Genomic DNA, 24,848 nt, shown 5'->3' with positions numbered 1-24,848 from the left:
CGTCTGCATTTGAGGACCAAAGCTAAAGCTGGGCCCCATGCGCCCGCCGGCTGCCCCGAGGGGGGACCCACCGCGGGGAGGGGGCAGCGGGAGCCGGGAGACGCAGCCAGGGTGCTGGTGCCATCGCCGGTGATTCTCCGGAGCACCCAGAGTCCGGCTGGCTTCACGTTTACGTGCGAGCCATGCCCTTACGCCTGGCTTGTGACTGCCCAGCACACGCGGCCCGAGAAAGGGAGCGATAAAAAGGGGCGAGGGCAGGGAAGTGGCGGCGGCAGGAGGAGAAAGGTGTTTCTTGGGTGATGGACGACAGTCAGGCTTGTTGCCGATGGCGAGATGACGAGACCATCCCACACCAAGAGCAAATCCCTCCAGTTAGGCTGAGACCGGCTCAGCCCCGGGCGGCTCCCGCATCCATTTTGTTGTGACGGAGGTGCCGAAACCGTCCCCGTGCCACGCACCGCCTCTGCCCTCAGACGGGCACGGGCGCAGCCGCTCAGCGCTGCCTGCGCCGTGTCGTGCTGCACACCCAAGTCCCTGCCGCCCGCCCCCTCCTACCCGCCTGCTTCTTGCCTGCGCCAGCAGCACAGCCCCCCCGGGCCAGCTCACGTGCCCTGCAGGGTCCTTTAAGCCAAGCTTAAAGCCTAACTCAGCCAAGCCCGGCCTCAGCCCCTCAGCAGGACATACGGCCTTTGCAATCCTGGCGCAGGTCTCATCAGCCCCCCCTCCCTGGGGACACCCACCTTTGTCACCCCCTCCCCAGCTGGCAGAGATCAGCCCTGGGGCCGTGCTACCTCCTTCCCCGGCGGAGACAATCCTCACCGGCTCCAGCTCCCAGAGCTGGTGAATCCAGATCTCCAAGGTGGGACCATCAGCTGGTACAACCCCTCAGCTACCTCCAGGAGATTCACACCGTCCGCAAGGTCCAGCCGTCCCACGGAAAGGGTGAGACGCAGCCGGAGCGGGAGGAAGGGCCGGCAGCGACATTTGCACGCCGCTCCTGGCAGCCTCCGAGCAGCCGCGGCAGCTGCCTTTGAGCACTTTTCATCTAATTCAATGAAAATGAGATGTTCAAGTGAATGAAGATAATTTAATAATGAATAGCTCCAACTTATCGGAGAAGCTCTCCATCCCTGCCTGACAGTCGCTGCCTCTAAGTGCAGTTTAATAAGGGAATCACCATCACTCAGCCCTGCGGTAGGAAATCAACACTTTGCTACCCAGGGAAAAGGCTCTGCGCCTTCCTAAAAGCTGAAGCAATTTCTCAAGAAGCCTAAACTCTTTTGGCCTTTAAAAGGGAAAAGAAAAAAAAAAAAAAAGAATGGGATGGGGGGTGGGGAGGAAGCAACCAGCAAAGCAGCCCATCTTCAGAGGCAAAATGTAATTAAAAATAAAAGCCAGCCTGAAGAAGGCTGTAAGTCATCACAAGCCACAGCCAAAGCTGCAAGAGAAAGCGACGCTGTCTGAGCCTGCAAGTGGGAACGCAGGGGAGTACCGAGACTGCAGTAAGCCAGGAGGACATCTCAGCGAGACATCTCAACGCATCGAGGTGCTGCTTTCTGCCAGCCAGGACTGGGACGGCTCCGCTGCGTGCCGTCGTCCCCCGCCCGGGGACAGAGCAGCCCCCTCCTTTGCTGGGACAGGGCACGGCTCCGTCGCCTGCAGCCCAGCCAGCACGGTCACCCCTGCCGTGGCTGCGCCAGCCCCGGGGAAACGCTCCCGGCGTTTGACGCTGCGGAGAAGCGTTGCCAAGCAGTTTCCACCCAAAGTCACTCTGTCTGTACAGCATCCTCGAACAGAGAACGAATCGAGCCGGGAAGCGCCGCTGCAATGCTAATTGGGGACTGCGCACAGGTCCCGACGGCCGGGCAGGCAGCGTTCAGCCCCCATCCCGCAGCCCCGACAGCGGGCAGCCGTCACCCCCGCTGTGGAAATACCCCCGACAAGTTATTTCTCCAAGGCGTGAAATCTGCATCCTACCCCGTATCGATGCAGGCAGCGAAGGGCCGCATCCTGCCTGGCGCTGTGCTCCCGCGCAGGCAAAGGGAGGTGTTGACGCGGGGGATGCCAAGCCCCGCGGATTCCTGCTGACACCTGCCAGCGTCGAGTGCTTAATTATTAATTGCATTTCCAGTAGCAATTGTTGCTTGTGCCGATGGAGTTGGACGAGACATCACAAGCAATTAGCAGAACCCTGCGCTGGTGTTCGGTCGGTACCTGCTTAACGCCCCGCTCACGTCCTCCGCGGGTCGCTGCAGAGGGAAGGAGGAACCCATTTACATCTCCTCTGCTCGCGGGGACTCCCGTACGCCTGGCCAGTGCCGCGGCGCTGCCGTTGTCCCCTCCTGCGGCCGTGTGGCGGATGCGGAGCAGGACACACGGGACGTCACGTGCGCCCACGTGCCATCGACGGCCAACCCTTGGAGGCACCGGGGTCTCAGCCAGGTCTACAGGGCAGGCAAAGCCAAGAGCAGGAGCGGTGGGAGCTGCGGCAGAGGAGGCAGCCCCAAGCCCGGTCCCGAGCAGAGCTACCTCGGGGGCCAAGCGTCTCCTCCGCCACGGCCCAGGTGTTCGACCAAATTAATTTTTATCATAACCAAAGTGACTGGTCAGTGGAATCCAAACGGGCTTTTCCTAGTCATTGAGAGCGTTTCATAGTGAGAGCAATTTTGGGAGCTTATTTTCCACTTCATTGAGTGCCATGTTACTGCAAATGAATATATTCCTTGGTTGGTGTGATGGAAAATACAGCTGTAAATGCTTTCTGCTTCATTTGGGTAAAGAGCTCCAGATAGGACTAAATATAAAGAGAATTTAAATGCTCTACTTCATTAAAAAAGTTCGTTTCCCATTCTCTTTTTTCCTGAAAATACAGGGCTGCTAGCGGAGAGAGCAAAAGAAGGATTTAAATTTACATCAGTGTCATGCTAACCCAGCTGATCACTCCCCACCCATGACTGATGGTAGACGTCTGTCTGCCAGCAGCTTGCTCTCCAGAGGTTCAGAGAGGTGGGAAGCTGAGGGCAGAGGATGGGATGCCAAACGCCAGAGCCCGAGGCCATGGCATGTCCACCTGTTTACCTCTGTGTCAGCGTATATAACCACCTTCAGCCGGTGGTTCAGCCTCAGAGACAGAAGGACCCATTAGCAAAGGCACGAAGCCCAAAAACCTAATTCTTTCAGCTGAGCTGGGACCCACCTGGAGGTTCCTAGAGACACATGCCACCATTTCCACCTGGCCTTGACAATGGGCTTAGAGATCCTTACCTGCTGCACAGCCACCGGCGCTAGAGAGGTTTGAGGACCTGGAAGGTGGTCTGATTGCCCTCTAAGTGATCTCAGTGGTCATCCAGCCGGTTGCATCCAGGAATCAATTACTAGCTCATTTTCTTCTGCCAAACTCAAGACTCATACCAGCTAATGGGCATGCAGCATTTCACGCTGACCTCTGGGGTGAAGTGCTACCTCATCCCACAGCTATAAGGAACTCCCCTGGCTTGTTGTCACTCTTGGTTTACCCTCTCCAGGAAGGCAATAACCCCCCCCAGGCAGTATGTCATTTCCTGATCCAGTTCCCAGCGATGACGCAATGATCCTTATTGGCTTCATGGTGGTTGGGATCATGTCCACACACTGACATCAGCTCCAAGACAGCACAAGAGCAAGACCCAGCCTTGGTAGAGTGCTGCTCTGAACAAGCTCATCATGGCTTCTAGGAGAAGCCTATAATCCTGTCTTCGAAAGGAGAGGTACAGCCAGGTTGGGTTGCCATGTCCTTCCGGGGTTCCCTCTTCACATCCAAAAGTCCCAACCTCCTCTGCGTGGCACCAGGTGCTACCACACAGCTTCCTCCCCTCCACGTGCGTTCAGGAGAGGTGGGACCCCTCTCCAAGCTCCCCAGCAGCCTAGCAGACTCCCTGGGATCTCACAAGGAGGATGCCTCCTGCTCCAGCTGGGGCTGGTCAACCAAAGTCACTCAGAGCAATCCCATTTCATGTGAAATCTGAACTGATTCCTTCACTAGAAGTAAAGGGCCATTGCAGTCCAGGGAGACACTTAACAAGTCTTCGGAGTCTTTAGCCTTATAAATCTTGTTGGACCAGGATGTCAGATTGTGCTCTGCTCTTACTCAATACCAACTAAGCGAGTGGAAGCTTTCATCTCTGCTAAATCCAATTATAACTCAGGAAGCAATACGTTCTGGGCTCACGGGACTTACCGATAAACAGATCATCTCAGTAGGGCTGTGGCACAGTGGGGTGGGATGAGTGATAGGCAGTGGGTTTACATCTGACTGGAGGATAAATAGAGTTCACTTGACTCATAAAATAACCACCTATTGCAATTTTGCTAAATTTAAAATTGCAACGTTTCCCCTCCAAAGATTTAAGTGGAATTGATAGGAGCGAGTTCCATATAACATATAAGCTTCGTAGAAATAACTGAAGTTAATTCAGCCTCACGTTTGAGCGGAGCAGACAGGAGCGAAGCGACATCCATGGCTCCGTCCCTTACCTCCAGCAGAGGGGTCTCGCCAACCATTGGCCTCTTTTCATAGACCAGGCAAACCAGACGGACCCAGATCCCCCAATATTGTGGGTATGAAGGACGAGCCACAGCAGTTTCAAAGACTTCCCTTTCCTTTCTCCTCCGCTGCGCATGAAGTTTCATGAAGTTCATCACCCAGTTTGTCAGCAGAGCTCAAGGCACTTTATGAAGGTGTTAAATGGCACCATCTCAACCTCCAAGACATGGGGACAACCCAGATGTGCAAGGGCAAGACAGGGAACCTCCCACCCATCATCCAACCCCTGACAGAGGCACTGATTCACGTGTGGCCAGGAAGGTCCTCCACCAGAGAAGTGCCAGAGACACGTCCCAGGTCCCACCTCCACACAGCCATATGCCTTCTCCCCTTTTTTTCAGACCATCCTAGTGGAGAAGCCGGAGCAGCTCTGGGGTGGCCTGGGAACAGTGCTCTGACCAGGACTAGCACAACGGCAAGAGCGGTGACAAAACTTCCCCAAGGAGCCAGCACGAGTCTCCCACACCCAACACATTACCCAGCTGGGATCACAACCCTTCCCTTGCATCTACTATCACTTAAATGGCTGGCAGCAGGTGTGAACACTTACCACCCAAAATCTGGATCAAGAACAAAGTGATGTAATTATTACCTTAATGGCATTTCAAGACCATCACCACCGGCTGGAGGTAAAACTTCTGCTGAGCGAGTTTAATAAGCGTATCATCTAATACAATATTCACACGGAGGGGCAGGGTGGCTTTAGGAAGGATTACGGTAGCTTTGCAGCTTTGCGTAGCTTTACACGGGATATTTCACATGCAACAGATAAAGCAGGATGAGCCCGCGATAGCTGAAAACCCAGAGAGCAGCAGCCTGTAATGCTACCGCCCATCCTTTGTTAAGTAGGAGATTACAAGCTTACCTCCCACACAGAGACCGGGCAGCGTTGCATCGGTGCTCTGGTTGCCTCCACCATGGCCTCTACGATGGCGGCAACCAGGAGGCTCCCCACTCTCACAGCCACCGCCAGCTACTAGCTGGCCACTTCGCAAGTGGCCAGCTGAGACCCGATGAAGGCGTCACACCAGTGCATCAATCTCCACCAGTCCGCAGCGGGCTCCAGACCTGCCTGGGTAAAAGCCCCACGGGGAGCGGATCCAACCTCCTTGGCAACGCTCGCCCCCGTGCTTGCCCACGCTCTGCAGGAGCTGGACAGGAGGTCCCAGAGGGACCTGGAACTGGGTTAACTGGGCTCGGGGGAGCCCAGCTGTACGCGCGCCATCTCTGCACGGTGCGGCGAGTCCGTATGACCTCTCTGCCTGATGCCTGTGATGCCCTCACAGGCTCTGACCGAAGGGCTTGCACCCCCAGAAGCTCCTCAGGGCTCGTGCTTCCCTCCAGCGTGAATTACTGCCAAGGGAGCTGCGGGTAAGGAGTCACCGGGGATTTTCAGCCAGCCCTGCTGGTTAATGCACCCACGGGGACGTAAATCAAAGCAAAGGGGAGGCGGGCGATTGCACAACGGCTCAAGGGATATATTGCACGTGTCTAACCCCTGAAACTCCCTGCCACGAGGCACCAAGAATGTTAAGTGGTTTCTTTCAGGTTTGGAGACCTTCCTAAGCTTAACAGGTATCCAAAATTATTCTTTATGAAGGACTAAAAACCAGACAAGAACTCTGCAAGAGAAAGCGGTACGTCTCCTCTCAAATTCCAGCAGGGTTATCCAATGCAGAAGGTGCCCGTCAGCGACCGAGAATCCAGACTGCCCTCCGCTCCAGCCAGCCCACCGCGCCTTAGGTAATGTCCTATATAAAGCACTCGCATCCACGCGCTGCCCCGGCGAGCGTCTCAGAAATACTGCCTCGCTGACTAATATATGCATTGGGTTTTGCTCAGCTTTTGAACCGTCGGGTCGCCTTGTTGTTAATTAATGCATCACTAAAATTATGTTTGGGGGCTACTAAGGTTTATTGGGTAGAAAATTATTTCAAATACAGAGAGCAGGCAGTAAAGATTGGAAATATGTTTTCAAGTATAAAGCTAATTGCTACAGGGAATCCCTTTGGGATCCATTTGGAGCCCTTGCTTTTTTATTTCCTTCCTCTGTTAACGACCCAGCCAAGGTTTGTAAAACAGCAAATGCACAACTGCGTGCTGGTGATGTGACACCCTGCACGCCGGCAGCCAGCGTGAGGTGGGATCTCCAATGTCTCCATGGTACGGTGGCTGGGGCGGTCCTCAGCCACATGCCCAGTCACAGCAGACCGGGACAACCTGGCAATGGTGGTGACCACGTTGGGTCCCGCTCTGGTCTCAGCCGTGGGGCTGCTCACTATCCTTCTGCCATCTGTAGGGGTCCTCTGAGCCAAAGGAGAAGCCCATCCAACCCCCACCCTCCTGCCGACATGGGCGTTTTGGAGTGGCACATCAAGAGAGGGCTCTGCCGCTCCCTCACGCAGGTCCCACAGCCACACCAGTGCTGGCAACTGGGCTTGAGGTCTCCATGGCTCCAGGAGCAAGACTGTGTAGATGCAGCCTTGAAAGGCCAGTGCTGTGACCAAAGGACTTTGCTTTTACATTCCAGCAACCCCAGCGGTACCTGTTTTTCTGAGAAAAGATGTCCTGCCTCAGGGTGACATCCTGCAGGCCTCCAGTCATCCCAGTAGGGAAGGAGCAAGTCCTCAGTTCCAGGAAGGTTTCAGTTTCTCACAGGCAGGGTCACTTAGTTAAGGAACAACAATAAAAATATAGTAACTTCCCAGCCCAGGCTCAGCCACGATCAAATCAGGAATCGCCCAGAGGGACTACCTTGCAGAGGATCTCATGAGGATGCTGCAAAGGCAGGCGTCAAGAGCAAGGTCCTCCCTGGTCCTTGCTGTGACGCCTGGCTCCCGACGTTGACAGCAAAGCCCCTGCTGACCTGCCCGGGGCGAGGATGCCACACGCTGCTGCCCAGGGAGGCGTCTGCACACACTTAAGTGCTTTTCTGGACAACAGCCCAAGTGAACCGAGGTGTTTTGAGTGGCATGGATGGGATTTTTCTTCTTTCTTTTTTTTTTTTTTTTTTTTTTTTGCCCTGACGGTGCCCTCTGAGATGTAAACAGCTGCACACCGGTGACCCGGACAGGTGATTGACCTGGACAAACACAGAACAGTTTTCTTCATAAAACCCATCCTTGCTCCACACTCAGTTTGGTGATGGGGAGGGATGACATTAAGCTGCCTTATTTGCTATGCCCAGCCACTGCCTTGCTCTATTTTATTTTGCCTCCTAGAGGAAGCATCTCCCCCTACAACTGCCCCTCCTTCCAGCCCCTTTGAGGCACACAAGGTTTAACAGAAGCCAGGCATCAGGATCCTGCTCCCGGTCTTGGCTCTGAGGGTCTGGAATGTCAGCAGGGCCAAGGAACGCAGAGGTCTGCTCATCCATCGCCCGGGGACGTCTCCAAACCGAGCCCATCATGACCCCACGCTGGGAGGCCAGGCTGGAGTCACTCAGAAATTGGGATTTGCCGATGCTCCCTCTTCACCCAGCAAAACAGATGCCCTGGGAGCGTGACAGCCAGCGCACTGGGGAGAGATGCTCCATCTCCCACCGAGCTGGCCAAGACAGAGAAATGAAAATTGTGCCGTGCTGCCTGAAACCACCCACCCTCTAGAATTTCTCCTTCCAGAAAACACCAACCAAAAAACAAACAAAAAAAAAAAAACAATTCACAGCCATAAAACCACCCCATTTTTTGGTTTTAAAGAAGCCATACACAGTGAAGGAGGCCACCTCGACCAGCGACCGTGGCCAGGCTGGAGCTCTGGCCGTGTCCAGTCGTTCCCGACTCAATCCCTGCTACAGCTGGAAGACAAACCCAAATCATTTCATCACCACTGGATTTTCTTTCACCTCCTGCTCCCATGGCTGCCTCTCCTGCCTGGACCACAGGCTTTTTGAGGTAGGACCTGGGCCCCCCAAGAGGAGAGAGGTTGTGGATGCCCCATCCCTGGAAGTGTTCAAGGCCAAGTTGGATGAGGCTTTGGGCAACCTGGGCTAGTGGAGGGTGTCCCTGCCCATGGCAGGGGGTTGGAACTAGATGATCTTTGAGGTCCCTTCCAACCCAAACCAGTCTGTGATTCTATGGTCTCCTAGTGCTGGCAGGGCTACTTCAGTGGCAGGGACATTTCTGTCATTAGTAGCCAAGCGAGGGCCCTCGTGCACTTGAAAGCAAAGCCTGGTTTCAGGACATCTTCATCTGATGCAGCCTGTGTTAGGCAGAGCCGTGCCCAGCAGGCATCACCTCCTAGGCTCAGCACCACGCAATTAGTGCAGGGTTATAAAGCTTTCCTTCAACCGTGCCCCGAACGCAGAGCTGACGGTTACGAGCTCCTAGAGACCGTAGTTCAAACAGCTTCGTCTCTCTGCCTTGGCGGCAGGCAGGCATGCACGTCCGCTCCCTGTGCAGTTACAGAACCAACGCTCTTTGAAATGCAGATCCTGCCCCGCTTTATTCCCTGCATCTTTGTGAGGTGCCAGATTTACAATGCCCTGCCCTCGCATCTTGATCGCTGGCCTTACACCAAGGCCCACCGTACCATCCGTGTACGTCGAGCTCTCGTTAGCATTTGGGACCGCGTGAACCCCGGGAACCTTTCACCTCCCTCGGCTTCTCTTGACTGATGCTCGGACAGGGAGACATGGCAGTGCAAAGCCCAGGGTCAGCAACAGCCGGCCAGATCACAGGATGCTTTTCAAGATCAAGTCCTTGGTTCAGAAAGCTGCTCAGAGAAGCAGTTATTCACATGCCTGTCCTGGTGCCAGCAAGGGGGAGATCACGAATGAGAACAAATTAGTGCTCATGCAACAGCAGCTGGAGACATCAGTCCCCCTCCGGGCACGGGCAACCCCTGCACAACGGGGAGCCGCACGCAGACAGCTTCAGATGGAGAAGGATCTGGGATCCCCGCGATGCTAGGGCTGCTCACCTCCCCCCGACACAGGCGTCTGCCCCAGCCCGTCTCCCCTGTCCTCCACCAGCGAGCTCAAGCTGCTAAGGGGAACGTGGCTCACAGTCTGCTGGCAGACACCCCATCCTTTTCAATTACGTGCAGTCTAATTCCCATCACGAGGAGGCGAGCCAGGAGGAAATGCCACCAAAGTCAGCGGAGTCATGCTGCATAGTCTGGAGCAAGCGGGAGGAGATGCTAAGCCTGGCCTACACACATCATCTGGGCTTCTTATGCCTGTCCCATGCTGGCTCAAATCTCCGTTTAAATTTATGACATCCATTGCCAAACCGGCAGGACGTGTTGACAGTTAATAAGAAGGACGTGGGGAGAGGCGTCGTTTTTTCTTTACAGCCAAACATCAGACACTGTACGAGTCTCGCTCCCCACAATGGAAAGCCTGCTCTGAAATCCCCAGCTGCCAGCCCAAAAGCCAAACCACCCAGCCTTGACCCCAGCACACATCACCCACTCAGACACGCAGCTCCAGTTTCAACCTTTCCCAGGCTAGAGCCTTAATGATTTGTGAGCTTTGAGCACTCAGCCCGGCTTAAGCCCGCTCACCGGGGATGCACCGCACAAGTGGGCACCAGCACTGATATCCTCTGGGGCGCAACCAACATACCCCCAAATTTTGGCAGCCACCAGCCAAGGGAACGGACTCAAAGGGGCTGATCCTGCTGGGCCAGATTAGGGGAGCAAGCCCCCTTTTTACTGCCTGCACTCTCCCCAGGCTTAGGGCAGCTCAGGACAGCCAGGAGCTGCCCAGGATCTCTATTTCAATGCTTCTGTTAGACCAAAGGGTCTGGAGACACGACCATGCCCCAGGCTGCAGGACCAGCCCAAGGAAAGCCCAAAAGGCACCAGTATAACATGGCACGGGAAGCAAACGAGGAAGATTAGCAGCTCTGTGAACTTCCCAGGGCCTTGTAACAGCAGAGGAATTATTTCAGAAAATGGTAAGATCTGAGGAAGCCACCAGGCACCAGAAGGAAGCCAAATAAAGCCCTGTGCTCCCTGTTGGCTCATCAGGGAAATTTCTCCCTGTCCCCAGATGCATTTCCAGCTGTGGCTACTCTCCTCCACCTCAGAGACAGACAGGGCCACGACCAAACCCAGGAGCCAAATTAGGCATCAACGGAGACAAAGATCCCTCCCTGGACTCTGTGGAGGCCAGAAGATGCCCTGAGGCATGGGATTAATATAAGCTACAGACAACATGAACAAAGATCAATCCAGTCTCACTTCAACACATCAGATACCCAAGGACTCTCCCCTCTGGAAAGGCTCTGAATAAATAATCCTTCCCATGAATATTGAGAGCTATCTTGAAACAGTGGCTGTCCCTTCCCACCCACCATCCCTTTTGAAGGCCACTCCAGAGTTATCTCTTTCAAGCTTCAGAAATTGCTTCTAAAATCCCATCTAAATTTATTTATGAGCAGCTTACCGCACAGGGATGCATCTTGCTCAACCAGAGTCCTTACAGAAGCCACCACATGAACAACTGGATGTCTTTTAAACTGTACTGGGGGTTAAATCTAATCCCACTTACTGCAGAAAGCCTGGGATGCAGCCAAAGCATCTGCCCTGTCTTGAGGCAAGGACCCTCGGAACGACCCCCCAGCCTGCTCCTTCCTCCATCCCCTTGGGAGGAGCAGGGAGAGCAACAGAACTTCTTAAAGCCTGGTCTAATACCCCAAAAGATGTATTTATAGACTGTGTGGCTGGAACGCCATAAATTTTTATTTCCCCTCTGCAAAGGCTATTTTAGGTTTGTTTGCCATGGAGACCAGGCCAGCAGCAAGCAGAACCTGGCCCTCCCCTTGCGCAGGAGTCGATACCAAGCAAGGAGAAGCATACCCATCAAGACATCTGGGGTGCGAGGAGGTCCCCGTTATCTGCAGGACTATGTGTCAGCCCTTCCAGCCTGTACTGGAGGGGCTAAGGCTGTTCTTCAAACCCCTTGCTGCTTTCTAAGCGATTTCTACCTCCCACTTCACACCAGGAAGGACCATTATCCTTCCGAGACCTTTTGGAAACCTAAAAGAGTCAGAGACTATCAAGAGATTTGCAGCTGTGAGAGCCAGCGGTGGAGGAAAATGCTATCCATCTCCAGGAGTAAATGCTGAGGGGCTGAAAACTGGTGTCAGGCCCCCAGGACCTCCTGGAGATACGCCGAGGGCTGGGGCTGGCTGGGCACCTGGCCTCCAGAACAACACCGTAGACAAACAGCACGCCCGGACCATCTTTTATAAGGCCACGGGAATTCAGAGGGTCCTTCCACCCCAGTAAAAGTTTGGGATTTAGATGCTCAGCGATATGGTTGGACCAATTTCCTCGATCTTTTATTACCCTGGTAAATAATTTATTGGGACAGGCATTTTAAAAAATCCCATAAAAGACCCATAAAACATATTTATCACACACAAAAAACCCCGTTCCTTGGCTCCAACCAACAAGCTGAAGACTTGTTTGTATACTTCACCGCACATAAACTAACCAATGCCTTGTGACAGCTTTAAGCTTTTTAACAGCTCTCTCCCTGCTGCTCTTTATTTCCATTTTTCTCTACGTGACTTCAGAAGGAAAAAAAATAAAATAAAAGAAGAACTCACCGTAACAGGAGAGGTTTCTGCTTTTGGACAGATACGGACAATCGGGAACTGCCCCCCGGTGTTCCTGACACCCGGTAACTTTAGCAAATGATGCTGCTTTTGGCTGAAAAGCACAACTGAAAGCTGCGGTTATTTGTAGCACGTCAGGACACCGGAGTTGGCAGCCGTACACAGAGGGGTGGATGCGTGTGTGAGCAAGGTGCTAGTGGTACGGGCATCAAGGCACCTCTTTGTGCCTCAGTTTCCCCTCTGAGATGAGGAGCATCCATAAGGCACTTCTGTCATCTTCTGCTGGCAGAGGACAGGGTCCTCTATTCCAGTTTGAATACACGGAGAATCTAAACAGGGCTGAGAAATGTGTTTTCCCACCCAAAACATGCACAAGGCACATGCACCGAAGCTTTTTGTCCCTCCCTTGGACACCAGAGGACGAGGTCGGATGAAGCCTGGCCAGCAGGACGAGACCTCAGCCCGCTGCCAAAGTACAAAACCAGAACCCAAACCACATCGATTGCTGCAAGCGGTCCGTCTGGTGCCAGGCAGTCGCGCAGCCTCCAAAAGCAAACTCACCCACATCCCTCTGCACCGTGCCCGCAAACCCGGACCTCATCAGGGACGGCTTTGTCCAGCAAAACGCCAACAAACGCAGATGACTTGGCATGGGGCAACCGACCCTCACACCAGGGGATGGGCTGGGCTGGGCTTCTCCTCTTCCCAGGAGCAAGGGGAGATGTGGGAGCAGCTGCGAAGCTGGATCCAGCCTGGAGCTCCCCTGTCGTCATGCGGGGCAGATCTTCCAGCCATGCAGAGGACTCTGAGGGAGAGCACAGTCCTCCCATGTCTGGGTCAACGCAGCTGGCCATCAGAAGGCTGCCAAAGCAGACAGACACCCAGGAGCGCACAAAGCCTGCTCCAGATGGCATCTGTCAGAGGGAGCCAGGAGCTGTCTGGGTCAGAGCACTCCCCCATGCACGATTTGGCTCTCCCCCATCCCCAGACATCTCCAAAAACCTTCATCCCAGTGCTGGTTCCAACACAGGAGTGATGTAATCCATCAAAACGCCTCTTCAGGACACGGTCAACGCTTCCACTGTGCTCCACCCTTCACTCAGCTTCCCCTCTGCCTTCCCAAAACCCACACCAGGCACTTGAGCTACAGCTGCTTTCAAACCAACGTGAGCCAAAACGCTCCTGTCCGCACTGGCTGGTTCTCCACAACGGTTGCTCTCTGCCTCCACCACTTGCTCTACAGACAGCTCAGAAGTTCAGAGCAAACTTGAGCAGCCAGCACGGCCACACGATGAAGAATATAAGCTACAAAAAGAAAGTTGGTGGTCAAAGGAAGCTGGGGCTGGGGTCTCTGTGTGCTGGGCATCACTTCTGCCCAGCTTCAGTGCCCTCCATGCTGTGGGTACTCTTCAGGCCACATGAGCTCACCCAGGCCAGCGAAGGTAGACCAGCTGAGTTGTAACCCAGTGTCCCAGCAGGTTAAAGCCCAGCAGAGCATCACGGAGGCTGGGATGGAGAATGCGGATGCAGGGGGCTGGGAGAGCCTTTCTCTATCACATCCCCCATGTTGCCACTTCTCTCTCTCACCTCATCCCCTTCTCCTTCAACTGCTCCCTTGTTATTTTTTCCTAGTATCTCACACCGTCCTGTGATCACTAGCACCAGCAAGACCACTGAGGAACCCAGCTGCTCTGGACAACTCACGTGCCCACCATCCCACGCATCTCAGCCCAGGTCCCAGCAGCACATGCTGTCCTGGATGGAGATCTGCAAGGATGAGTCACCCACAGTGGCAGAGCAGGGTCATCAGGTTTCCCTCCTTCCTCCTCAGGGGAGCTTCATCATTACCATCAAAGGAAGGAAGCAGAATGGACACTATGAGCTGCAGTATGGATTAGATCTCTCCGAGTTTTCCTGGGACAGTGCTACAGACCTGAGCAGATCCTTACGGCCAGGGAACAGACTGTAGCCAGCCCAGGAGAGGCTGAGACTCCAGGCTCAACTTCAGAGTCTCTCCCACCTTCACCAAGTCCCACAGCTCCTTCAGCCGCCGCTCCCAAACTGATGAGCACATTAGCTGTTAACTCCATTTGCAGATTTAAAAGTCAAACCCTGCCACAGGAAATTAAAAGATAATGCAAGGAATTATTTAAAAAATTAATCTTTATTACTCTCCACTCCCGAGCTGCTAATAAAAAAATGTGTTCCTCATGCAGTCTCTATAAAAACAGGTTATAAAGCAGAGGAAGAGAGGAAAGCAGATGCTTTAAAAAACCCCCATCTTTCATCCCTCCGCCCTGCCTGCCTGTCATAGCCGTTCATCTGCACCTGCATGTCAGCTCCCAGCAGATTCCAACCCAGTCAGCCCCTTTTACCCTGCTAGGTAATTATTCCCCATTTCAACCTCGTCCCCCTTGTCCTCCCTGGTTTACATCTGCAGGAGATCAGCAACCCCGGTCCAGAGAGCAGCCTAGGAGGCGGTTTAATGGCACACCTTCCTTGCTCCAGGTATCTCTGAGCACTGTATAAACCAGGATGAATTATAGCTCATTACAGAAAGGGCAGGCATTTGGGAAGTAAACAAAGCAGCTATTATGGAAGCCAGCAATAGCTCCACAACACCGGAGCAGGGTTGATACGTGCAGGAAACCATGCCTGAAAGAGAGGTCAAGGATCCTTGGCAGCTCTCAGAAGCCAGTATAAGAGGCTGAGAGGCAGGTGGCAATTGCACGGATTTATTCGGAAGGTGTTTCTGTCTAGAGCTGGGCTGAAGCAAGAAGCACAGTCCTTGGGTTCTAACTGGTGCTTGAGCTCGTGGAGCCAGAAATGGGACTGCAAATCACTTTTGTTTCATGATAGCTGCCATCAGTTAGCCAGGCTTTGGTAGGTCCAAGAGCCACCACACTCGAGCAAGAGCACCCAATCTAGCATGAAAGAGATGGAGAAGCAACAGCCATCAAACCCACCAGCTGTGTCCATGCTGCAGTAGAAGGAACAGTCATGAGTACAGCTCTGTGTCCCACCAGCTTAGCAGTGCATCTGGCCCAGGCCTGCCCAGGAGGACACCCACCACCAGTGCTCATGCCAAAAAGGTGCCCCAGGGTCTGACAGAAGTACAGCCAGGCCTGGAAGGAGCAAAGGACTTCACAAAAGGAGAAACCAAGAGACTAATACCTGCTGCATCGTACCACCAGCCCTGCATGAAAGATGGCTCCCTTAGCTGCTCCACGCCCAGAGCTGGGGAACCAGCAAGCCGCAGAACGTGCCCTGATAGCCATTACTGCAGAAGCAGCCCCAAGGGTCCTGTAAAAAGTCCAACCTCCCCATCCACAGATGAGCACTACAGGCACCAAATTCACCCCCAACCCTCCTCCAGGCAGCAGCAAGGGCTGTTATGCCAGGAGAAGTGGCTCCACGCCTTCTCCTCCCTGGGGATAAAAGGAGTAATTTGGCCTTTTCTGACTCCAGCAAGGGGAGATGCAGTCTGGAAATAAAGCAGCGGCGAGGAACAGGTGCCGGGGATGGAGGAAGGAGAAAGGCAGAAACACAAGCAGGCTCGAAACGTGACAAAGAAGAAACCCTCCCGGGAGAGAACGTGCCTGCGGGCGCTGCTGGCCGGGACAGCTGCGGTCCCCAGCCGGGGGCAGAAGCGGAAGGGGGACGTTGCAGTACGGAGAGGCAGGAGGTGGCTTTCCGAGGCGGGGGGGGTTGACTATGATTGATGGCGCCGCGCTGTGTTCTCACTGATGTAGAAAATTAGAGAGAGATCGCTTCAGATATTGGCCCATCCGAGACACTTGTTGTGTCCATCTCCTGCACGCAGGCGCCTCTCACGGGAGCTCTCCCTCCGGCTTGTAGGCTCATTATTCAGAGTGCTGAACTGGGAAAAGCAATGCTATTTTATTTTATTTTATTTTCCCGCATCTACTTGATTTTGTTATTCTTGGGAATACGTAATGCGCTGACTTCCTCACTCAGCTACTTGAGGGAAAGTTTGTTTGATTCTCCTCAGCTAGGAAAAAGTAGCCCTTCACTTTTTTTTTTCTTTCTCTCCTGGCCAAAGGCAGATAAGAGGCTCTAGAAAAGATTGGAACCATTTTTTTAGATGGAAATAGCTCCCTAAAAAACAATGAGTCATGCTCCACCCTGGGGCAGATCTGATAGCCGGTAACCACAGCAAGCAATGCTGCTCTGCTAATGTAGCCTTCTACTAATGTCCTCCTGGCAGGATGGTCCCCTCCTGGCTTCCCATCCCTTTGCCATTTAACCAGTTGCTGGTTTTCCTTCCCTTTATCACAGCTGCTTTTGCCCCTCCATGGCCTCTCTGCTAGATGCCAGAAGAGTTTTAAAATGGTCTTTAAATGGTTTAAAAAAAAAAAATCCATGTATGCTTCCATATGAAATGACAAAGCCAATGGTCTAAATCACCACAGGCTGGTGGGTCTTCAAAATATGTGTCGTACCAAAGACCAGGACGCTACTGGGCCCTTCCTTTAAAACAATGCTGTCCCTCAGTAGTAGGCAACCAGTTTCTTCCCATGAGCACAGCATCCCAGCTCACGCTCCTTTAGTCTCAAGGTTTCCCAGCAAGTCTAGAAATGGTAGAGGAACCTCTCTGACTGCTGCCAACACAATCCCAAACAGGCCCTACACTCCCACCACAACCAGTCATCTCCATTCAAACTCCCCAGGAGCTCCCAGGCAACGGCACCAGCCTGGGGAGCAGCACAGGCTCTTCCACTTGGAAAGCATGGCTGGAGGAGACTGACCAAGAGGTTGGATGTGGGAACTCCCACCTCTGGAAAAGGCAGGGAAATGGTTCCAGCCACTGGTTTCTCCTGCCAGCTATCCAGCTTGGGGCAGCTGAGCTTGTTCCGATGGCAATAGGGCAAGTTTCTTTTTTTTTTTGCTCTTGGGTATCTCAAGAATGGCTTCAAAATTTCCCCGCTTTGAAGCCCATCACCCAGCGCAGATGTCCAGGCTCCTGAATTGGGGAGCTCCTCACAAAAAGACAGTAGCTAAAAACCCAACCTTGCTTGGCTCCTTTGTTAAAAGGACAACCACACCACCAGCCATGGCCCTGCCAGTGCTCTGAGCATCCCCTGGGTGACAACGTACTGAGGGCTGGCAACAAGCAGCAAACACCAAATTCAATCCAAAGCTTCAAGCACTTGAGAAATCCCTACGGGAATACGACTCAGAACAAAATGTCCCTCTCCCTCCCACATCCACCAGAGACTGACCCCAGCACCTACTACCAGTTTTCCCAGTGGTGGTTAATCATCTGCCCTCTGGAAGTGCCTTCTCGGGGTGCAGAACAATCCCCACACATCCCTCCCCTCTTCTCCATCTGCTAATGGCTTCTCTCCACCCAGGCTGAGCCTCCCCCAGCCTGAGCTAACGGTAGGAAATTAGCATTAAAATGATAGCTCGCTATTAGCCGTGCCTCGGCTCCCTATCACGCTCCAGGAACAGCAAATGACAGGCTGTGATTTCCCAGCCGCGATGCAAGGGAGAGGGAGCAACGGCAGCCAGAAACGCTGAAGTTACTCAAGGAAAGTTTTAGGCTCATCTCTCCCACCCCGGCAGCCCCTTCCCTTTGCCATCCCCGTCGCGCTCAACCACCGTACAGGCAATCCTACAAACAGATGGCACCTGGGCAGGAAAGCAGACAAATTGGCTCCCACCTGCAGGAACAATAAGAGCTTTCAAAGCAGATGAGCGCTCGCTCGCCAAGAGCCCTGTGGTGTGGAGACGCCAGAGGAATCTGCCATCGCTTGCCTTCCTCCCTCTTCGCTGCTCAACGGCTCCTGCTGCATCCTTGCCCAGTCGGAAGAACGCAGCGGGCTCCTCCAGGGAGCCGGTGGCAGGAGGGGATGATCACCACATCCTGAATCGGGCAACTGGAAGAGGTAATTCGGGCCGAGCAGCTATGGAGCTATGTTTGTTTTTTTTTTCGCATCAACGCAACACTTTGGTTTGGAGGGCTTGCAGCTAGCCTGAAGCAAAAGGGTTTTCTTGGGCCCCTGCTGAACATCCATCTGCTTGTCAAAAAACCAGCTCAGCTCAGGCCGCCTGCTCGCTCCTCCTGCCAAAGCGGGGGTCTGCCCTCCCAGAAACTTCCCCTCCTTGACCAGATAGCTGTGGCAACAGCACGGAGAGACTCATCTCATTTTCTGCCTGCCTGCTCCTCTGAGCCCACCTGGCTGAAAGCTTCCTAGTGCATCGAGGCCAGGGAAGCAGCTCACGTACCAGACTGCAGAAAACCAAGAGGCAGGAGGAGGTGAGCAAATCCATGGGTGTCAAGGGGAGGTTGTCATCTCCCTTCGGGTACCTGAGTGACCCTGCGGAGTTATGGCATCTGAGCATCTCCTGGCTGGTGCATTCCTCCTTACAGACCCCATAGGTCACCCACAGCAGGGAAAGGGGATGCAGCGAGGCCGAGACGTGCAGAAGCGCTTGGGTGCTTTCTTACACTGACTCACACACAGCACTGCTGAAAACTTCCATTCAAAATTACATTTTAAGCCACTTGGGTAAGGTCAGACATTCCCCTTTCCTCTACCTCACCCTTACCTCTCTCAAAAAGTACCTGGACCACCAAGCGAAGGCAAGTGTTCTCGAGCCCCAGCCTGGTAATTGGGCCTGGGAGGCGAGATACAAAAGGGAGAAGGAAAAGGATGGTAGAAAAAAGCAGGGTAAAACAGTTACCCCTTCCCCAGCATTCCCATCAGCAGCTGAGATGTGGGAGCGAGGAGCGGACTCGTCTGATGACGGATGGCAGAGAACTGAACCTTGGCAAGGCAGAACTGGAGCAGAAGGAAGCACTGCTCCCAAAGGCGATTCTCACACCTCCTTGGGATAAGAAAAACAATCATCAGAGGCAGCAGCAGCGGAGGAAGGGAACACACTCTTCTCCCTGCACGTTTGGTATTCATCTCCGGCCTGTCAGAGGGGGCCCACAATCCAACCACCCATTTGTATATTCACTGAGCTGGATACCCGGCTCAGCAGACTCCTGACAGATGCGGATGGCAAAGCCATTTTTCATAAGGTGAGGGAAAAAGGGAAAAAGAAAAAAAATAAACAAAACAAAGACAGGCTCAGGCATCAGCTGGAAAAGATGCAAGACAGGATCAGGGCTAATAGAGAACCAGAATCAGATTAAACTCTTGGATCTTTAAGTGCACAAGGAGGCCCGTCCCCCGCCTCTGTTTCCTAGCGTGGCCCGGCAGCAGCAGCTACCTTCACTCTCTCCTCTGTAACCAGCTGGAAAATGAAAGCTGGGCCCAGAACAGCACTAAGGCTTTGCTGAGCTGGCCCTTGAGGACAGAAGGCTGGCAGAGGGGCTGCTGGAGTGGTGTGGGCACAGGCACTCTTCCATGAGATTAGCTCCCGTTCAGAGGAGGCGAGACGCAGCCTGTGGAGAACATTAACCATTAACACGTGTTTGTCTGCCCCTCAGACCCTGACTGAGTTCAGGCGTGGCCCCTGAAGAGCAGGGATGGCCTCCTGGGCTCTGAAGGGACATCCCTGGCAGACTTCTTGCTGGTGCCAAAGGACCACTCCGTGCAACGCTCCCCGTGATGGCAAACACGGCAGCTCCCAACGGCCCCAATCTGTCTCAGACAGTGACAAGGGTTCGCCCTCTGCCCCAAGTCACCATGCAGCAAAGAGGCATCAGTGACACGGAGCTGCTCACCCACACAGCAAGAAAAACGACGCTCGGCACAGTGTACATCATCCCTTGGGCAGCACGTATGCATGCCCCACTTGGCACTGGGAGCCAGCGGTTCTCGGTGTAAGCCAAGGGGAATGGAAAGGAAGAAGTACCCTCATGGAGGGAAAGATTTCACCTCTGCCAGTGACATTCCGTTATTGTCACCGCCAGCCATAACATCACCCTCCTGATGTGAGATCTAAGTTGACAGTGATACAGGAAAGGAATGGAGAGGGTAGCAGACCGTGCCCAGCCCTCTTTGCCACCCAAAATCTCCCCTGGCTTCCAGCCTCTGCAGGAAGCAGAGCCAGTACCTCATCACCAGGTTACTGAGCAAGTAGATCTTCCTTTTCCAGAGCCATGGGGTAATTTTTCCTTGCAGTTTTCCATCCTTCTGGGCAACTCCAAGGAGGATTTCATTTTGATCTCTGTTGCACCCTCTTCATTTCTGAAATGAGAAACACAAGCAGAAGCCAACACCTCCCTTGCAAAACAACACAAGCATCCATAAGCTGAAATCACCAAAGCCTGAAGAGCTTCTGGTGCCAAAGTCCAGGTGCTTTCAGGCTTATCGGAGGTGCATTGAGCACCATCAAGCCCTGCTGCCTGTGGCATTTCCAGCTGACATTCGCTTCCCTTGCCTCAGAAACAGGCGAGTGCAGGACTGGGCAGCGAGGCTTGGCGAAGGTTACTGCCGGAACCTGGTAGAAATGTCATCCGGCAACATATGCTTCAAGAAAGATTCATTCCCAAGCAGCCTAGCTCCATAATAAAAGTGTCAGAGCAGCTGACTTGCCTCCCCCCAATCTCATTGCCTCCAGATTTATCCTGTCTCAGGTCTCTCTCCCAACATAAGCCAGCACGTGCCTTTCCTTTCAATAGGCTGGCACTGAAACTCAGCCAGCGGAGACTGCAGGAGAAAAAGGAAAACAAGGCAGGTGAAGAGTTCAGAAGATAAAAGCTCAGGAACCAGGTTCTCCTCTAATTTTGGTTGTTCTCAGTTCCAAAAGGGAGGAGAGGGAAGTAGCGAGAGGTAGCTTAACGTGAGAATGCTCCAAAACCAGAAGCCGCCTGGTTGTGTCCCCCCAAACAATGCCCTAGCTGCCTGGCTGTGTCACCTCCCTCTCGGGAAGCTCAGATCAGATTCCTATAAAACCCATCCCAGAAAACAAGAACGTCTCTGAGCCTGCCACCCTCCTGGCCAGGGAGGGCCCCCCTTTTCTCAGGAGGCTGTGCACGTGGTGGGCACCTGGAGAGCAAGGAGAGGAGATGAGGCTCCCTGCGAGTCAGAGCCTTGGGGAGCGCTGAGCACTGGCTTACCTTCACCGCAGAGATGTGATGTTAATGCAGTATCGCAGGCAGCCCCAAAGACAGGATGGTCTTCAGGGACTTAAAAAAAAAAATTTAAAAAAAAACAAAGAGAGAGAGAGATATGTTAATGGTCCTTTACAAAGAGCTAAAAATACCCAGAATGGCCAGAGTTTCTGTTGGTTTGTTTTTGGTTTTTTTTCCCCTCTCACAAAGGAATGTGCCATGCAAATTAAAATGATTTCCCTCCAACCTGCAAGACAGGACCAGGCAAGGCATCCTTCAGCTGTGAGTGAAAGACACGGAGCCTGCCATGTCAGAAACATGCTAGCTCCAGGGAGGCGAGGGGGGGGACAGCAGACGCCGACTGCAGGGATCCTGCCTGCTAATTCCCAGTAACCGGGACAGACAGGTCTGTGCTGGGGTGCAGGGTCTGTTTCTCCAACACAACGGAGACATCAATAGCAAAAGTGAGCCCTGAGCATCTCTGGTGCCCTGGGGGGGGAAGCAGACTAAGAGCAGATGCCTGCGATAGCGGGCTGTGGGTCGTGGAACAGCTTTCCATGGAGCAGAGAAAGCCTCTGCTACCCCAAAGGCAGTCCTGTTAAATTTGCAAAACATGTGGTAGGAGGCTGAGCCGATTGTACCTCCTGGACCTATGGACCTTATCACCCAAGGACATCTTTTTCTAGCCCATGCTAGGGTAACCCATTCAGGTACGTGGCTCACAACCTAGCACCCATTTCTTCCATTCAATTGACAGCGTGGAGAATGCCAATTTGCTTCCAGCAGTGAGTGCTCGCTGATAGGCAGGAGAAAAACCAAAGCCACCCCCACCAGGCTATAAAAGTGCTGCTTCGCTATGTCACAGCTGTCTCTCACATCTGGATGCAGACAGCACTTAAAGTGTTGCAGCTGGCACCGGCTCCTCAGTCAGCATCTCCTCGTCCTGTTAACACCAGGCAGGGGAGAGGTCCGGCAGTCGAGGTGAAGGGGCGCTTCATCTCTGTCAGGTCCTCCTCCGCTAATGAAAATGTTTCTCCAGCGTGTCCTCGGGAAGGCTTCCTTCAGCTCCAGCCCCCGTGTGATTGAAGGCTAATCTCTGTTACTCTTGGCTGAATGGCAGCCCACGAGGAAGGTGATGTATTGTGTTTCCCTTCAACTCGACATTTAATGGTGCTGGCGAAAGAAGAAAAAGCGCCAGATGTTTCCAGATTGTAAGTGAAATCCTTCCGTAATGCAGAAAGAGGTCAGGGGAGGAACAGGGGCCTCAGGGACTGGGACCAGAGTGCACCCTTATAAATTCAACCCCGCTTCAAAGGGCATTTCACATGCCAGTGCCTCCCTCCCAGAGGCAGTCCAGCTGATCAGACGTGGCCACAGGAGGCAACGTGTCCTACAGCCACACTGTGGGACATGACTGGCCTCCAATGAGCTCCCCATCACCCATCTGGTCAGCGCAGGGGCCTGGGACAAAGGCCAAGGTCTGGAGCGCAGACTATTTGGGGCCAGGGAGGACAGCGTGTAACGGGCTCGGCACTCACAGGTGCTGGCCTTGGCTCCGCTGGCTGGCTTTGGACTAGTCTCTGAAGCCTCAAGATGTGAAGTTTTGCAATCTGCAGTGTTACCTTCCTTTTAAAATGCTTGGAGGCCTACTGATAAAGAATGGAGAGAAAAAAATCAGGATTACAATCCTCTTGCTGGCACGCTGCTCCCACTCAAGGAGACACCTGACTCTCTAACACACCAATCTTTCTCCTCTGCTCCAGAGCCACAGCTCTGCAACCACACTTCAGACCATCCCCACACCAACTGTCGCTCTCCTGCTGTGTCTACCCTCACTGGAACAACCCAATTACCCATCACAGTGCCCTCTGCACGCTCCAAGGCTTTTCTCCTCCTTTTCTGCCCCTACAAAACCACCGGCATTTGCTGAGGACACCCAAACACAACATAACAGCTCCTGTTTGCTTTTCCTTCTCCTTCCTGCCCCCATCTTCTCCCAGCTCTGCCTGCCACTGGGTGTGCAGTGCTTACCATGGATGACACAAAACGCATCCTCCAACAGCTAAACCTGCAGGAAAAGAAAAAGGAGAAATTAAGAAAACCGACAGAAGGAAAACCAAAACACTTCCAATCATTGGTGATTGGCTCTACTTAATGCTCACCCGCTGTGCAGCATGCCCCACGCAATCACCCTGGTAGGTGAGCGTGCAGGGTGGCACACCACGTACCTACACACACAGGGCACAGGTGAGCACACAAGGTCCTTGCTGAAGGTATTCCAACCTATTTGGTCACCTATTTGGGCACAAACGGCTGCAGTCCTGGGTGCTTTTCTCTGCTCCCACGAGCTGTGGTCCAAGCCCTGCGCAGAGGCGCTTGCTCAGACCTGAAGCCCAGCACGAGAAATTGCCTGAGGGTTATCCCTCCTCATTCCCAGACCCACCTGCCCGGGTTATCTGGCTGTTTTATCTTCCCAGGAGGGATGCCAGCTACAGACAGCACCACAGGCTGCCTGCTGACGCAGTCGAAGACAGCACAGCTCTTGCTGACAGAGATGCCTTCCCCTCCACGGGAGGACATGCTTTGCTCCCAGCCAGAGGGAAGGCGGAGGCACCCAGCACGCTGCCGCAGTGGAGGAGGCACTCAGCCAGCCGCTAATGCTTCCTACTGTCTTGGAGGAAAGGGATGAATTAGCTTTTATTAGCTCTTACAAAGAGCACATCACTCCTGCCCTCTCCTCCTCGCACAAGGCTCACACACGGACTCAGCTGTGCTGCAAGCGAAGCAGAACTAACTCACCTCCATGCCAGCAGCCCCAAACTCCTGTTGGGTCTTGTATAAATCTTATAAATCTTAAATCTTAGACAAGCTGGGGGTTAGGATGGAGCAGTCCTCCTAAGGGTGCTGCAGGGGACTCGCTGCCCAAAAGTACTTTAAAAAAGACAGATACTTGGCTTTTACGTCCAGAGTGCTCAGGTGGCACCAAGCGTGGCCCGAAGGAGGGCACGGTGTCCACACCAGCAAAGCCAGAGCCACTGCACAGTCCCTACTGCTGACACCCGAACTCGAGGCTGTTATTTGGAGGGATGGTCTGTGGTTTCCCGCTGAGCGCTCCTGCCACACGATGCATTCCTGACCCCCAGCACCCAGCCATCAGCACGGCTGAGGGATGGTGCTGCTCCAGAGAAGTCTCTCTGAAGTCGCTCTGGGGCTTGTTAGCGGGGTGATAAAGGCGATGAATGGCCTCAGAGAAATGCTCCGTCTCCTGCTGTGGCATTCATTATCCTTTAGCCCAGCAATTCTTCACACCAGCCAGGAACTCTGGGCTTGCTCGTTTATCGTCCTCAGGGGCTGTTTTCCACGAGAGGCCACGCTCTGCACTTGTGCTCATCGCCCCAGGCATACTGAACGTGCCTGAAGAGCCGGCAGCCCGCACAATACGGCTGGGGGCAGAGCAGTTCTTCTCCTGGCTAGTCTCTGAGCTCATCACCTTCCTCCCACACAACCAGCTTGCTTTCCCAAACTCACAGTTTGGTGATCTGAGCCACAGCTGCCCCCCCAGATCTGCAGGAAACAGAGCTGGGCACATTTTCAGCCTAATTTTCTAAGTAGTGCAAAGCATATGCAATCCTGCTGCATCAGTCTGTCCTCTGCCCACTCCCCA

General features: G+C 53.6%; 1 long non-coding RNA gene across 1 annotated transcript in view; it reads right to left on the bottom strand.

The window, feature by feature from the left end:
* Positions 1-20,342, bottom strand: part of LOC142602806 (uncharacterized) — a 29,928-nt gene extending 9,586 nt beyond the window's left edge. The window contains exons 1-2 of the long non-coding RNA XR_012836634.1: positions 20,185-20,342; positions 18,862-19,570 (exon numbers count right to left, since the gene is read on the bottom strand). This is a non-coding gene — a long non-coding RNA (uncharacterized LOC142602806). The remainder of the gene's footprint in view (positions 1-18,861; positions 19,571-20,184) is intronic.
* Between the last annotated feature and the right edge of the window lie 4,506 nt (positions 20,343-24,848).

Source organism: Balearica regulorum, chromosome 8 (genome assembly GCF_011004875.1).
Source record: "Balearica regulorum gibbericeps isolate bBalReg1 chromosome 8, bBalReg1.pri, whole genome shotgun sequence".
Classification (NCBI taxonomy): Eukaryota; Metazoa; Chordata; class Aves; order Gruiformes; family Gruidae; genus Balearica; species Balearica regulorum.
The sequence above is the reverse complement of the archived record's forward strand: the minus strand, read 5'-3'. Positions and strand labels throughout refer to the sequence as shown.